Source organism: Panthera tigris, chromosome F3, assembly GCF_018350195.1.
Source record: "Panthera tigris isolate Pti1 chromosome F3, P.tigris_Pti1_mat1.1, whole genome shotgun sequence".
NCBI lineage: Eukaryota > Metazoa > Chordata > Mammalia > Carnivora > Felidae > Panthera > Panthera tigris.
The window spans coordinates 20,507,259-20,523,665 of NC_056678.1; the positions used below are offsets into that span (position 1 = coordinate 20,507,259).

The 16,407-nt window shown below is 44.0% G+C and overlaps 1 non-coding gene across 1 annotated transcript; it reads right to left on the reverse strand.

Annotated features, from left to right (window-relative positions):
• Positions 1-3,462: 3,462 nt before the first annotated feature.
• Positions 3,463-3,569, reverse strand: LOC122236089. Its single transcript, XR_006214288.1, has one exon. It is a non-coding gene; the product is annotated as a U6 spliceosomal RNA (small nuclear RNA).
• Between the last annotated feature and the right edge of the window lie 12,838 nt (positions 3,570-16,407).

Consider the following 16,407-nt stretch of genomic DNA (forward strand, 5'->3'; position numbering starts at 1 on the left):
TAAAAAAAATAAAGTAGTTTAATATAGGGTCACCTGGGTGGCTCAGTCAATTGAGTGCCCGGCTCTTGATTTAGGCTCAGGTCATGATCTTGTGTTTCATGAGATGGAGCCCCGCTTCAGGCTCTGCACTGACAGCAAGGAGTCTGCTTGAGATTCTTTCTCTCCCTTTCTGTCTGCCCTTCTCCTGCTCATGTGCACACATGTGCACCTCCCCCGCCCCGACAAATAAATAAACTTAAAAAAATAGTTTAATATAAAATTCTATGCAACCATTTTCAAAATGTAAATTTTAGGAGTATGTTCCACAAAAATATCCAAAACATGTTTTTAGGTAAAATGGTATGTTAAAAAATTGTACTCCTGTAAAATTGTATTTCAAAAGAAAGAAATGCCTGGAAGAATATTAATAGGCAATGGTTATGTCTAGATGGTGGAATTATAGCAATTTTTATTTTATATACTGTATTATCCAACATTTGAATTTTTATGAGTATCATTCTTATAATCCGGAAAACAAATTTCTTTTGGAAAACTAAAACACACAAACATAACAATCAGTGACAGATTTTTTTTGGTTGTAAATGTCAAAACCCACTTTAAACCCACATAGATGCAAAGGAAAATGTATCTGGAAGACTATTTTGGCTGCAGGAAGGTGTGGTATGGCTGGACCCCAGGAATAGGTAGAAACAGATCCAGCACGCTGCACCTCTGGGTGTGGGTATCATCCCTTCTACTGCAGGCCAGCTTCCTCCACATGGCAGGAGATGCCATCTTGATGAGTTCAGAGCTGCTAGTCTCTGCCACAGAGAGAAAATGAGCACCGTGCTCTGTGGTCCCTAGGTTGTGAATTCCAAAATACACTGCAATTGGTCCCACTGGATTGGATGTTGATCCCTTGCCCAGTTGCTGTGCCCAGGGCATGGCGGTGTTCTGTAATTGGTCCACGTTGTGGCTCATTTCCATCTTTTGGTCCATCAGTGTGCCCAGCAGGCAAGGTCCTGTCAGAAGAGCTTAAATAATAAGTTGAGAAATGATGGTCTCCTTCTCCCTACACCCTTCTGCTGTGAACTGATATTTCCTTGGAGGTGAGGGAGACAGGATAGGACATTCTGAGTGTGTTGGCTTAATTTTGGTTTTCAGAGGAGGGCAGGGGGAGGCTGGAAGTAGAACGGTGGCCAGGATTGGACTATCTAATTGCATTATCAACATCAGATGCAATGAGTGAGCTTTCCTGACATGTCCTTGTGCTGGTGTGAAGATTTATCTGAGTCCTTGAAGAGCATATGGCTCAACCCAGGGGCTACGTGCTGGCTGGACAGAGACAGCAGCTTTTGTTATTCTAATTCCCTCTCTTCCTGGGCACCGTCCATCACTTCCATATAAGTAAGGAGAAACAGATCTTCTAAAGAATGATGCATGTTCTTAAAGTATCTTGCATAGAACAGCCAGAGCTCAACAAAACATTCAGTGCATTCCCTGCTTTATTTACTTACTCAGGGGTGGTAATTTCATTTATTTCCAAAATAGAGTGAGTGTGTCTAGAAAATAAACGTTTTAAAATACTGTAGGACCTCATGATATCATGGCTTACTGTTATAATTCAATTTGTGATAAGTTACTATGTTGGAATGGGATCATGGCACCTCTGGTGGTCAGGAGCTATGCTTTAGCCATCACTGAGCCCCAAGGTAGTGCTGGTCCACAGTAGGTACTCAGAGGTTAAGGATGTTCAAAAATCTAATGGTTCATTCTTAATAGACTTGTTTCCTTGGGTTTCTTTCTTTCTTTCTTTTAGTGTTTATTGATTTTTGAGAGAGACAGACAGACAGACAGAGCATGAGCAGGGGAGGGGCAGAGAGAGAGGGAGACACAGAATCTGAAGCAGACTCCAGGCTCTGAGCCATCAGCACAGAGCCCAACACAGGGCTCAAACTCACAAGCTGCAAGATCGTGACCTGAGCCGAAGTTGGACCCTCAACCGACTAAACCACCCAGGTGCCCCTCTTTGGGTTTCTATTGTGGTTTTTTTTTCTTCCTTTCTGACTTTTTTCTCCTTTTTTTTCCTGTGTAGTAAGGATACCGTCCATTTCCCCACATCTTCTGGTTCTTGCAATAAATCATTTTCAGAGGCTCATTCTTACTCTGAGCCTTTGGGATGATGTTCCCTTTACCTTGTTCTACAGCATTTCCCCACATAATTCATTTTTTGCCCTTTTACCCATCCTTTTGATCAAGGTAGGATCTATCCTCCTACCAACAGAGAAGCTATTTGGACTGCCTTGGGTTGGGCTCACTATCCACTTGAGCATTGGCTGAGCACTATAGATGGCAGTGGGTTCATGGCTACACCTCCCAGCCCACTGTCAGCAATTGTCTTGTTCTTGTGGGGGGTTTAGTCTAGCCTCCTAGCAAAAACATTGCCCTGGAGGCTCTGCTGGCCATCAGTCTATTTCCTTTTGCCCTAAAACAATATGGCACAGATGACATTATATTTCTAAGATGCACAAAAGGATTTTAATGTGGCATCATACAGAATCACATGTCTCATCCCTCCATAGCCACTGCAGTGAGAGCACATTATAGCACATTTTGTTTATACTGAAACTTAATTATCATTGAGCACTGAGGAGGGACAAAAAGAGTATTCTTGCTTTCCTATTTAGTATATAAAGAGCTATGGAATGAAAAAAAAAATCTACCAAAAACCATGACAAGTCTGGCGATTTTTATCCCATGTCCATGGCCATGTGTCATCACTATGCATTATTCACCTTGCTTTTCAGTATGAAATTGATTTTTAGTTGCAAGTAAAGGGATATGCATCAACAGCTGCCTAAGTGGTAAGGACATTTGTTTTTATTAAACAAGAAGTCCAGAGGTATGGTCTCAGGGATGGTCTAACCACATCATCAAAGGCTCAGGCTCTCTCTCTCCTTCACACTCTGACTTAATAGGCATGCTGCTTTTTTTCATAATGTGTATTGCTTCACAGACTTCATGTGGCTACCTTAGTTCCAGGCATTACATCCATATTCCAGATGGGAAGGAGGAGAAAGGGATCACAGCAAGCTTTTCTGCAAGTCTGTCCCTTTTATTAGAAAAGCAAACAGTTCCTGGAAAATTCCCAGCCAGCTTTCACTTTATGCCTCATTGGTCCCAGCTTGCAACACTTTACTCCTAGCAGCAAAGGAGGATGGAACAATGAGCATTTTGTAAAGAGAAATCGTGTAACCATGAGTAGATTGGATTTATCAATCTTAATTCATTCCCCAAGTCAAGGGATATTGCTGCTACACACCACCCACCTCCACCACCACCCGAACAGAATTAGTGTTGTGTTAGCAATGACTGCTGCTGACAGTCCAGGGCAACCTTGGCAGCATTATTTTTAGCTGCAGTGATGGTGGCTGTAGAACTGACCGGTGCTTTTCTAAGGTAAATATACTTGGAAAAGAGTGAAATGATGTATGTTTTTTCACAAATTTGTGTGTTATCACTGTGCAGGAGCCAGGCTAATCTTCTCTGTATCGTTCCAATTTTAGTATATGTGCTGCTGAAGCGAGCACAAAATGAGGTCTGGTTCTGATCACTGATAATAAATATGGAGTCAATGGAATGGAATATTATCCAATACAACATACTTTAAAAATGACAGCATGACTTACTGAATTGAAGAAGACTACAGAGAAAGCAAATCAAATAATACTTATACAATCTTCCTTTGTGAAAGCAAGTAATTTCTGAATCCAATATAAAAGGAATTACAAACACCATTTGCATTGGTGGTTCAAATTTCTCCAAGCAAGTAAATTCTGAGAATCACAGACTTCAAACATCCCTTTCTAGTCTCTATTTCTACTGAATTCAGAGTGAAAGGTATTTCTTGGGTTGTGGCTTCTTCTACCCAAGCAAAGACTACAGAGGCCCATTGCCTACTTCTGTTTCTTACCCCTCCCATTATTGTCTCTCAAGCTCACCCCTTCGTAAAGTTAATTTTGGTGTTAGAGGTCTTCTATTAGTGCTCACAAAGTGAATGGTACAGAGTTAAGGTGTCCAACCATCCCGGATTCCTAGGACTGAGGCTTCCCTAGGAAGCAAGATTTCAGTGCTAAAACCAAAACCACCCTAGGCAAACTAAAATGGCTGGTCACCCTAGGGATGATCACCAACATGAAAGGGGGTGAAGGAGAGGGAGTTTGAGAGGAAGGAAGGAGAAGGAGGACCTGGGAAGTCATGGCCATTCAACCCAACTTTAAATTTCATGGTTTTTCTTTCCATCTTAATAACTAGGGTTCCTGCACATCAACTCACGAGTGATGCTTGGACTCATCATTTCTTCAGGTTCTTTACTCTTCCAACCTGTACCTAATTGCCTCAACCTAACTGCCTCCCAATTCTGCCCCTCTATCAATGTTTCCCAATTCCTATTCCCGGTCACCAGACTCAATGGCATTGTAAGTGAATGCTATGAAGCCCCCTCTGATCCGACACATAGCAATGATAATGAACATGAGAAAGAGAATTTTACAAGTCATAGCCACACTCAAAAATGAGATACATATATGTCCTCAGTCCTGGAACAGAATCAAAATGCAAAGCAAAGAGGGGCTGATCTGAGGCTCTGGATCTGGAAGTAGGTAGCAGGAACTGTGAGTTTGGCTTCTGCGGATAAAAGCCCGCCAGAGGGGAAAGGAGCTCTGTGGGAGGCACGGGAACCAGAGTCATGCTCAGAGCTCACAACCGGAAACTGGGGCAGGGCTTCCCTGGCTTGTGAAAGGAAGCCTGAGGTGTAGCTTAGCCTTTTAAGAGAACCAGGCTCAAACAAGAACCCCATGTTCAGAAATACATAGAGAAATACATAGAGAAAAAGAAAGGCAGGGGAGAAAACACTCCTACATATGATGATCCTGTAAACTCAGTTTTAAAATTCATAAAACTAATACTAAGAAACAGCCAATAAAATCAATAACTGTAATATGAGTTTTTCCAGAAAAAAATAATAAAAAATTTTGAAAAAGACTTGAAAATATGTTTGCATTTAGAATCCTTGAAGAGATCAACGAAGGCATTACATCCTTACAAAAAATACATGCCAGTGATCTATTATGCCATTAAAACAGACAAATAAGTACAGGTGTATATAAAATTAGAAATTAGGAAGAAAAATATAACCATTGAAAAATTTTAAAGACTGTAGGGTAGTTTCCAAACTAAATGTAGTTGCACAGAGAGGATTAACAAATTGGAATTGGGAGGAATTCATGCAGAAGGTTACAACATCAAAGGGGCCATACAAATGAGAGAGAGAATGGCAGGTGTTGTGGTTATGGACTGGGGGCTCAGGAAGGGCTTGTCAAAGCAGACATTTGGTTTCGTCGTTGTTGTTGCTGCTGCTGCCGTTAGAGAAAGAGAGCATGCACATGAGAGGAGGGGGGAGGCGCAGAGGGAGAGAGAGAATCTTAAGCAGGCTCCACACTCAGCACGGAGCCCAAAGCAGGGCTTGATCCCATGGACCCTGGGAACATCACCCAAAGCAGACATTTGAACAGCTACCTGACCAAGTAAGGATGTGAAGGTAAATAAATATAAATCAACTTCATAGACACCCAGCAGTCATAATACCTATTTTCCAAGTGGCTCTAAGAATTAAATAGTATGCATAAAAACACCAAGCCTAGTGCCTGACACTTAATGTATAACAAATATTAGGAAGCTCTACTTCCCTTCCTAAAAACCCAAGTGAAAAGAATAGAATTTAGCTTTTGGCCTCCATATTGAGGGGGCTTCGGCCACTTCTGCTCCAGCCCAGCATCATTCCCAAGGGACTCGAATTGGGTGATGATTTTTGGTTCTAATAATGGTGGATTCAGCTCTTTGTGACAAAGCGGCTGGAACACTGTCAGCTGTTCATGTGCCTGTTTTCTCCGTCTGCTTCTCTCCCTTGAGAACAAACTCTGTTTTCCCCTCTAGCATTAACTAAACAAGCTAGTCATGGCCAAACTGTAGAGATGACATTTTAATACATCCAGGCAGCCTGGCTAGTAGTTTCTTTGCAAATCTCCAAATTTCATCAGCACGGCTCTGGGCACTTCTCTGTTATGTCTTGTCTGGAGCCTCAAAGGAACTCCTGACAGAGGTCACGAAGTGGGGAGAGACAAAGCCACCCTCATTCTGAGCAGCGAGCCTTTTCGACTCACAGGCCCCTGATGGAAACATTCCCTCATGAAAAGAACAAAATAAGACTGGTTCACAGCGAACAGCAACAGAATGTTCTGTCGGACAGAGAGCAGCTTCTTGGAACGTGGGAATCTGAGAGACTGGATTGCATTCAAAGAAAATGCCCCTAGAGTGATAAAGAGCAAGTCCTGGGGGCTCCGCAAGGTTCAAGATTCCATGCTCTAAACAGGGGTGGGGTTCCCTGCCAAGCCTGGGGGGGGGGCTGGTATCCTGGAAACTCGACTAGGCTGGGAAGTGAGACCCCGATGGTCAAGGACACTGGGGGTAGCCGCTTCTTCCTCCCCTGAGAGAGACAGAAAAGGGAGGCTGTGACGAAGCACAAAGGAGTAGCTGGGGGTGCACTGTGTGTTTGTTTTTCTAGCCAGAGGAGAGAAAATGTGCCCCACCCTCTCTGAGTCCTCGGTCAGGAAAAGGTTGTTTTCAGAAGGAAAGAATGAAGAGGAAGAGGAAACATCCCTTTTTGCTGCAGCTACGACCGGCTTTCGCTCCCAGGGGCGAGGCAGGCTGACGGCCACTAGATGCTGTCCAGGGAGCCCCCTGGGTTCTCGGTCCTCCCCCCTCACCAGCGCAAGTGCCCCCGCTAACAAGTCAACAAAAAAATAAGTCTTCCAAAAAAATAATAAGTCTTCCCCTTGTTTACTTTGAGTTTTTTTTTTCTTTTTTAAAAACTGCACCTCTCATCAAGTCTGAATTATTTAAAAGAAAACAATAAAGAACTGAGCATTGCAACTTTGGCTCTGTTGGAGGTAAATGTTCATGCTTGGAATGGGAAAATAACAGGAATTGCAGGGATGAGCGCTAGGATTCTAACGTCTCCCACGTCCCACAGCGCATGTATCCAGTGATATCTTCTGAACAGGAAGAAGGAAAAAAAAAAAAAACCCTTAAATTCGCATCACATGAGAAACAGAAACAAATCAGATGCTTGGGGTGAGATTAGAGAGGCAGTTCCTGCACACGGGTGGGATGAGTGTGGTGGAGGCGTGAGAGGAGGCACGCGTGCTGTCTCCTGGGTGGTCTTCGCACACGTGCAGCTGCTGAGTTTTCACTATGCTCGTCCATCTCGCACACACAGTGTGGAATGTACCCTTACTGAGGTCTCCGTCCCTATGGCAGGCAGGCAGCGGAGCCATCAAATAGAACTTCAGACTGAGAGTTATCAATATTTATTAGGCCGGGTCCCTGCATCGCAGCAGACTCCTTACTTGTCTTTCGATGAAATTAATACAGGCCACCATCACAGCAAGTGGACGTGGATTAGATTCCTGGGGGGCAATCATTTTGCTGGTACCCCCAAATCACGCCATATAACCACAGAGACTGTGGTATATATATAACCTGCCTACCCACAGAGACTGCCACAGGGTATATGCTCGAATAACAAAATAAGTGGTAAGTTCCTGGTTAAATCCTTTTTAAAACTAGTTCCTCATTCAAGGGGCGCCTGGGTGGCTCAGTCAGTTAAGTGTCTGACTTCGGCTCAGGTTGTGATCTGCCGGTCTGTGGGTTCCAGCCCCACTGCGGGCTCTGTGCTGACAGCTAAGAGCCTGGAGCCTGCTTCGGATTCTAGGTCTCCCTCTCTCGCTGCCCCTCCCCTATTCACACTCTGTCTCTCTCTCTCAAATATAAATAAACATTAAAAAAATTAAAAATAAAAATTAAAAAAAAGGAAAAAAGAAAATCAGTCCCTCATTCGAATTAGAAATACTGCATTGATCTATTTTCTTATGCTTTGATACTTACAGGGTTTTTTTTTTTTTCAATTCACCTACTTTTTTAAAGTTAACTACCTTTCCTCATGCGATTCTCCACAAACCACAAACGCTTGTGGCAGCCAAAGGAGTACCTTGAGGACGGACGTGACTGTGACGCTAAACACTTTCAAAGGGGTTTACAGGCAACATGCTCTCATCGTCTTTCTCCCTGTGCCTCAGCCTTATTTTTAAAAAGGCCTTTGTTGCAGACGTAGAGTAGAGCTCAGGCACTTATGTCCATGATTCCCAGAGAGGATTTCCAGAAAGGAAACTACCTGCTCAGTATTATTACAGAGCAAAATAGCAATTAAGCCAAACTAGAAACCGGAATTCACTCATTCCAAGTGACCTTTTCGAGAAGCACATTTTTAAATTAAATTAGACTACATTGAACATCTGTGTGTGGGGATTTGTTTTGTGCAGTTCTAGTTAAGTGCAATCATACAAGTTTCGCGTTAAAAACACAATGGGGAGCAGAAGCAAAAAATCCAATTTATCAAATTTAGGAATATTCACTTAAATAGCAAATAATTTGACACTGGATGGAAAATTTACCGTGCCTCTTCTTGGACAAGACTCAGGAATGATCATTACTCCCTTGTCTCCTGAAGAAATCAATAGTGACTTAGCAGCTGCTCTGTTATTATAATTCAGCTACTTTATTTCTATTTTAATCAGAGAAGATTACTTTTGACCAAACTGCATATAATCGACACTGTATGACCTCTTCCAGTTAATGAGAAATGATTCCCTCTGTTCATTTGATGTTTGTGCAAAGCTAATTTATCTTGACCAATATTATGCTAATTATATAAGTGCAGTTGGCTCTTGCAATTTCTATTATGAGAGCTCTTGAAAGTGCAACACAGAAGAAAGAATAAAATGGAGCAGACATGTAATTAGGGAGATTATGAAAATCCTTTCCCAGGTATCAAAAATGCATTTGAAGTGTAGGAATTTTGTTCTTTGTGTTATGATGCCTGATCCTTCAGTTTTATGGAGTAAAATATCCGATGCCCACAGGGGCTGGGAATATAAGGTAGATGAGTGAAACAGGCAGGGTTCTAGTACACATGCTTGTGTCGTGTGTGAGCGAGCACCTTGGAAGCCGGGACCTGGAGGGGGTGCTCTCTCCATCTAAAGGAGGCCCCCGCCTCAGTGTCATATGTCATAAGGGATGAGGCTTAATGTGGCCAGAGAAGCCAAAAATCTGGATGTGAGTAAAGTATCCTGATTTTTAAGTGGCTCCAATTTTTTTTTATTGTTTTTTTGAAATACTGGGCTGGATCAAATAAAGTTTATCAGAGGGTAGGATCCAGTATGGGCTGCCATTTTGTGACCCCTGCTCCATTCCATATAAAGGTCATTTTAGGAACCAGAGGCTTAGAGATGGTCTACAAATTAGCTAGAGGACGCACCAGGTGGCAGGAAGACGTAGCCCATCTCTCTTGCTTGCTAATATTTCCAGAGTCAAAAATTGCTGTGGATCTGTCTGGAATCTTAAAGAACAGCTGTCCTCTTGGCCCCACCAACTTCTGCTCCCCAAGTCCTAACGCAGCCAAACCCTGAGGAGACCTCCCTCTTTTCCTGTCATTGTCAGACACAGATATGCCAGGAAACTTGAAAAATAGACAATCGACCATGCCATAACCCACCAGCACCCCTGCCCAGCACCCGCCCTCACACCCAGGGCCACTGGGGAGCCAATCCGTGGAGCATGAAAGGCAAACAACCTTGACCCTGCTTCCTCCTTCCTCTGGTGTGAGGGCACTTGGTTTGAGGTGGAAAGCTGCTGAAAATGAAGACTGCCCATGCCCCGGCATTGGTTCCTGCTGTAACTGGAAGCAAACAGGCCACCTGGTCAGATAACTGTTTTAGAATCAAGGCCCCGTATCAAGTATCATCAAGGTCTGCCTGATGCCGATAACCTGTGTCTGAGGCCTTAGCTCCCGATCCCCTGCTTGGCCTTGCCCTTTTCAGGCCAGTAGCTATCTTGCTCCCCAGTCTGGTTTTGACCCTTACACCATTGTTCCTATCCACACTGCACAATTCCACCTGCCTCCTACCCAACAGAGACTCCCTATTGGTCCCCTCATCTGCTCGGCCCAGACTTCCCTGGCCCAGCCCTAGCCTCTGCTCCCAGCTTCACCCAGGCTTATCTCACCCCATCCTATCCACGCTTCTGGGACTGTCATGCCCCCACCCTACCCCCCAGAGCTACATTTCCTCACCTCCGAAGGCCTAGACCTAAAGGCAGCACGCAGCATGAATCTGTGACTTGAGGAGAATGGGGATGGGGAGAGACTGCTGCTCATTCCCACTGAGAATTAGCAGGACAAGATAACTCTAAATTGTAGCAGGACGAAAGGCTGTAAAATACTAGAATTTATTATCTGGGAAGATTTGGCAATTTTTCTGAGTAGATGAGAAAGTCCAGTGCTTGAAATGGGGATTGACTGGGAGTAGGGACACCTGCCTAGGGCCATGGAAGAAACAGATCGGCTTCAAGACCAGCCCCCCAGACTGTCCTGTCCTCTTCCTAGCCAGCTGGAAATGGAGATATCCTTTTAGGAAAAAGTGGGGGCTCATTTAAGGGGGGTTTAAACAAGGCCATGTTAAGCCAGTTTCCATAATGCCAAATTGCAGGAGGACATCATAAATTGGTGAGAGCCCCTTCTGGGAATTCGTGAGTCTGACTTGTGGTCTAAGCCTGTGGGATTTCAGACAAAGTACCTGATTTCTCCAGGTCTCGAACAACACGAAGAATACAGAAGTTGGATTAGACGAACTATGAGTTACCTAAGGTGCCGTAACAACCCCTTAGCAGCTTAAAACAACAAATATCTATTATTTCACAGATTCTGTGAGTCAGCAACCCAGTAGCCGAGGCCTCGGACTCAGGGTCTCTCTCTGAGGCTGCTCGTAAGGTGTCAGCTGGGGCTGAAGTCCTCTCAGGGTTCAGCATGGAGAGAGCTGCTTTCTAGCTCACTCAAGAGGTTGTCAGCAGGATGCAGTCTTCTGAATCCCAGAGTAAGAGTCTTGGTTGGAGTTAAGAGCCCCAGTTCCTTGCTGGCTATTGGCCAAAGGCCTCCCTCAGATTCTTGCTACATGGGTGTCTCCATAGGGCAGCTCACAGCATGGTGGCAGGCTTTCTTTAGCATGAGTAAGAGTTGGCCAGCAAGATGGAAGTCAGAGTCTTTGTGACAGCCCACACTTTTGAGGTATTCTGTTCCTCAGAACTGAGTCACTAAATCTAGCCCACACTCAAGGGAGGGCAGTAACACAGGCAGGACTACCAGAAGGCAGGGATCACTGGGAGGTATGTTAGAGGCTGCCTACCATAGATTATCTTCAAGGTCTCTCAGATTCTGTGACTCCTCCTCTTTCTCCCCCAGAAGGAAGCTACAACCACCAAGCCTCTCAGCCAAAAGTCCGAAGGGCTCTGACATATTCTACACCTGGAGTTAATCAACATGAAAAACGTAGTCAGATGGGAAAATCATCTTATCCCAAAGAGTTAGCATGTGACAAGAAGGCATTTTCTCTATTTCTATGCCATTGATCATCAGAGGAGTCTACCAGTAGACTGAGTATCTTTCCAGAGTAGACAGGGAAAATTTGTCTTTGTTTAGATCTCTTCAGAACCAAAGGCACTGAGGTCCACCTATCCAAATCTAGGTTGATTTGAGGTAAATTCCTGCATTGCTAGAACTATTACAATTCAAAGGTCTCACTTTCTTTACAGAACAATCAAAGTCACAGGTAATCCCCAGAGCCTCTGGGAAGTCCTTATATTTCCTCTGGAATAATGTGACTTTCTTAAGACTTCTGAAGCCTGTACAGGTTATACCGTGGCGGGGCTCACATCTGGAGAATAATCTAGGCCTCCCAATCCTGAGGACTGTTGGGTTGATTTGAATTAAAGGAGATAAAGCTCCCTTTGCAGAAAATGGAAACTAACGTCGCCGTGTTTTTCCCTCACACGAGACGCTTGTAGAGTAGTCATGGATTCTTTTTTGAAATCTGTTTTAATCAATCAGAAGTCCATATTTCCTTTACTAATAGCCTTCTTTGAAATTGTGGTCATCATGACCCTTCATTTTTAATGACTCTAAAGGCTCTTTGCAAGGCTCCATCAATGTGCTTATACATATTAACTAATTTGGAGCCTGCAGCAAAACAGCCTCAGTAGTCGCTTAGGCTCTGTATGAAAAGGCTGAGGTCCATGTTTCTATTTACGATTTCTAATTCTGAGGATTCCTGAGCAATGCGTTTTGAGTTTGCCAGGTTTTTTTTTAATTATTTTTAATGTTTATTTATATTTGAAGGAGAGAGACACAGAGTGTGAGCAGGGGAGGGTCAGAGAGAGAGAGAGGGAGACCCAGAATGTGAAGCAGGCTCCAGGCTCTGAGCTGTCAGCACAGAACCTGACACGGGGCTCGAACCCACAAACCGCGAGATCATGACCTGAGCTGAAGTCAGGTGCTTAACCGACTGAGCCACCCAGGTGCCCCGAGTTTTCCAGGTTTTAACTGATGCCCTTTGATCTTCTTTCCATCATGCTTAAGAATCTAAGACTTCCAGGTATTTTGATACACAACTATCAAAGCTTTTTTATGTGTAGTTCCTCATTCATTCTCTCAAACTTTATAACAATAGGGATTGGAGTGCCTGAGTGGCTCAGTCAGTTGGGCACCTGACTCTTGATCTTGGCTCAAGCCATGATCTTAAAATTTGCGTGTTCGAGCCCTGCATCGGGCTCTGTGCTGATGGCAGGGAACCTGCTTGGGATTCTGTCTTTCCTTTTCTCTGCCTCTCCCCAGCTTGCATGCTCTCTCTCTCAAAATAAATAAATACACTTTTTTTTTTTAAGTAGGGATTTAGCTCTTCACCAGAAGGTAGCATGGCACAAAGAAAACACAGTTGACCCTTGAACAAACTCAGAAGTTAGGGCTGCCAACCTCCACCCCCATGACAGTCAAAACTCCGCATTTTTAAAAATAATTTAATTTTTTAGTTAATTTTGAAAGAGAACACGAGAGAGAGAAAAAGAAAAGGAGACGGAGAATCTCAAGCAGGCTCTGTGATACCAGCGCAGAGACCAACATGGGGCCTGAATCCACAAAACCATGAGATCTTGACCTGAGCTGAAACCAAGAGTCAGACACTTAACCGACTGAGCCACCCAGGCACCCCCAAAATCCACATTTAATAAGTTTTGACTCCCCCAAAACTTCCCTAATAGCCTACTGTCGACCAGAAGCCTTACCAATAACAGTCAATTAATACACATTTTTTTGTTATATGTATTATATGCTATATTCTCACAAGTAAGCTAGAGAAGAGAAAATGTTAAGAAAATTATAAGAGAAAACACACAGTACAGTATTGTAAAAAAAAAAAAAAAAATCTGCATATAAGCGGACCTGCACAGTTCAAGCTCATGTTCAAGTGTCAACCACACAGGGCTTGACATGAGAGGAGCTGGGTTGCAATCCCAGGTCTACTGCTCACCAGCACTCAGACTTCTGGCATGGTTATTTGGCCTCGCGGTGACTCGTAAAGAGTTCTCGGTAAGATGAAATCACAGACACCGTCCTCACAGAACTGTTCCAAGATTAAACTACATAGATACATTTGTAAAAAGTGTTGCATGCAAGTACTCAATAAACGTTGGTTTCCTTTACCACTTGTGCAGAAACAAAGGAAGATCCCGAGAGTGTCTCCCAATGTTTAACCAAATAGGAACAGGAAGGGGGTGGACTCCCTGGTCTGTCTCTTCTGCTTCCATTGCAGTCACTTCTGGCCCCCCTTTAGCAAGTTGTCACTAAAATATCCTTGTCCACCACTTCAAGGGGCTTTGTAAACTGAGCCTGAAATGCCCCAGAAAAGACATTCAGATTTGCCCTCGAGTTGTCAAGGTATAAGGAGCTTTGTGGGTAATATATGCAGAACACTGATACATCCCCTTTCAGAACTTACATTGGGTTTTGTGTTTTAGCCTCTGCATCTGAATAGATTAAAAACAAGCACAGATAAAGGTGGGCAATGGGGTTCTCTGTAGGGATCCCCAATAATGAATCCTGTAAGGAGCGCCTGGGTGGCTTGGTCAACCGACTTTGGCTCAAGTCATGATCTCACAGTTCATGAGTTCAAGCCCAGCATGGTGCTCTTTGCTGTCAGCACAGACCCACTTTGGATCCTCTGTCCCCCTCTGTCTCTGTTCCTCCCCCACGTGTGTGTAGGCAAGCATTTTCTCCCTCCCTCCCTCCCTCCCTACCTCTCTCTCTCTCTCTCAAAAATAAATAAACTTAAAAATAAAGAACTCCCCTAGATGATTCACAGGGTCTGCTGCATATTTGGAAATCTCTCTCCTTGTCCAGAGGTAGCTTTGAAAAGTAAGCAGCCATGGGCACACACTGTCCCCCGAAATCTGACTGTAAGAGAAAGGGCCTGAAGGAAGGCACAGAGAAGTAGCCAAGATCCCAAGACCAGAGCTGGAGGAGAAGTTCAGAAGTAGGAGGAGATACCTGGCTTCAGAGCCTGAGCCCTGCTCTGGGGGTGCCCTGGCCCATTTCATTAGATGGGAGGGAGACAGCTCAGTCAGTTAAGTGTCCGACTTTGACAGGAGTCATGATCTGGCAGTCTGTGGGTTCAAGCCCCACATCGGGCTCTGTGCTGACAGCTCAGAGCCTGGGGCCTGCTTTGGATTCTTCTGTGTCTCCCTCTCTCTCTGCCCCTCCCCTGCTCACACTCTGTCTCTATCTTTCAGAAAATAAATAAACATTTAAAAAAAGATGTAAAGGAGACACAGATTCCACTCTGTGCCACTGGAAGAGGCTCTGGGCCACTGGAGGAGGATTATAAAAGTCTTTGCCAACTATAAAAATAAAAGTAAAATGGGGCGCTTGGGTGGCTTAGTCGGTTAAGCGTTCAACTTCAGCTCAGGTCATGATCTGACAGATCGAGAGTTTGAGCCCCACATCGGGCTCAGTGCTGACAGCTCAGAGTCTGAAGTCTGATTCGGATTCTGTGTCTCCCTCTCTCTTTGCCTCTCCCCCACTCCCACTGTGTCTCTCTGTCTCTCTCTCTCAAAAATAAATAAAAACATTTTTTAAAAATTTTTAAAAAAGTAAAGTGAATGGGCTGAATGTTGGATATTGAATAAAATTAAGGAAAAGGAAAGATCAAAGGAATAAAGGAAAAGGAGGGGTTGGATGGCATCATCAATCCCAGCTGCCACCAACTTTTCTTCCCAACCCTCCCCTCGAGGGTTCACCTCCACCTGCAGCTTTCCTCCCGGCCAGGACTCTGGCTGCCCTCCCTCATGGGGGAACTCGCTGTTCTTTGCTCTCCTAACTGTGGAAGCACCTCTAATTCAGCCAGAGACTCACTTAGGAAATACAACCAGGAATACAAAAGAGAATATTCCAAGCAAGGGAAGTGTTTCGGAGCACAGACACACCTTGCCCTAGAATAACCCACCTCTGGGCACACACTGGCTCAGTTGACACAGCCCCTTGGGCAGCTTCTTTTCTTCAGCTCTGCAATAATCCAGGAGACCCGGACTGAAAGTTTTCCTTGGGTGGCGTTCCCGTCACATCCCACCTGCCTCTCCTTTCGCACACCCCGCCTCCCTTTTAATGCCACTCCTGTGTCCCTACCAATACCCAGTAGTTATGGAGACAGCTCAGGGCACCTCTCTGGACAGAGCAAGGGGATTCCTTGTGCTAATGAAGGACATTAACCCAGAGGACAAATCGAGATTACTCCTTAAAATCTTGCTGCTAAAAATCTTCTGGGATTATTCTGGGATTATGGTGGTATTTGTAGAAAAAGCATCCCGAGTTAAACGCTACATAACCTGATACTGCTGGATTTAGAATCCCCCTACAACTGGTTGCTGGTTCATTTTTCCAGTAGCCTTTAGTTAGGCAGTGAGTTCTATACCGTGTCACTCATTTTTTTTCTCCCTTTCCTCTGCATGTGTAATATCAGCAGGCAAAAGCTCAAGGAGGGGAGGGTCCAGCATGATGGCACCACAATGAAATATTTCGTTATTTACTCCCCTTCCTCTCCCAATCTCCTCCCTAGCCATTTAGCTGTTTTGAGGTTTGGTTTTTACATATATATATATATATATATATATATATATATATATATATATGCACACACACACACACACATATACACACACATATACATACATGGTTTTACATATATACATATACATGTATATATGTACATGTGTATACATATATGTATATGTATATATATTTTTAATGTGTGTATATACTTCTTTTTTTTAATGTTTTATTTTATATTTGAGAGACAGAGAAAGCATGAGTGGGGGAGGAGCAGAGAGAGAGGGAGACACAGAATCTGAAGCAGGCTCCAGGCTCTGAGGTGTCAG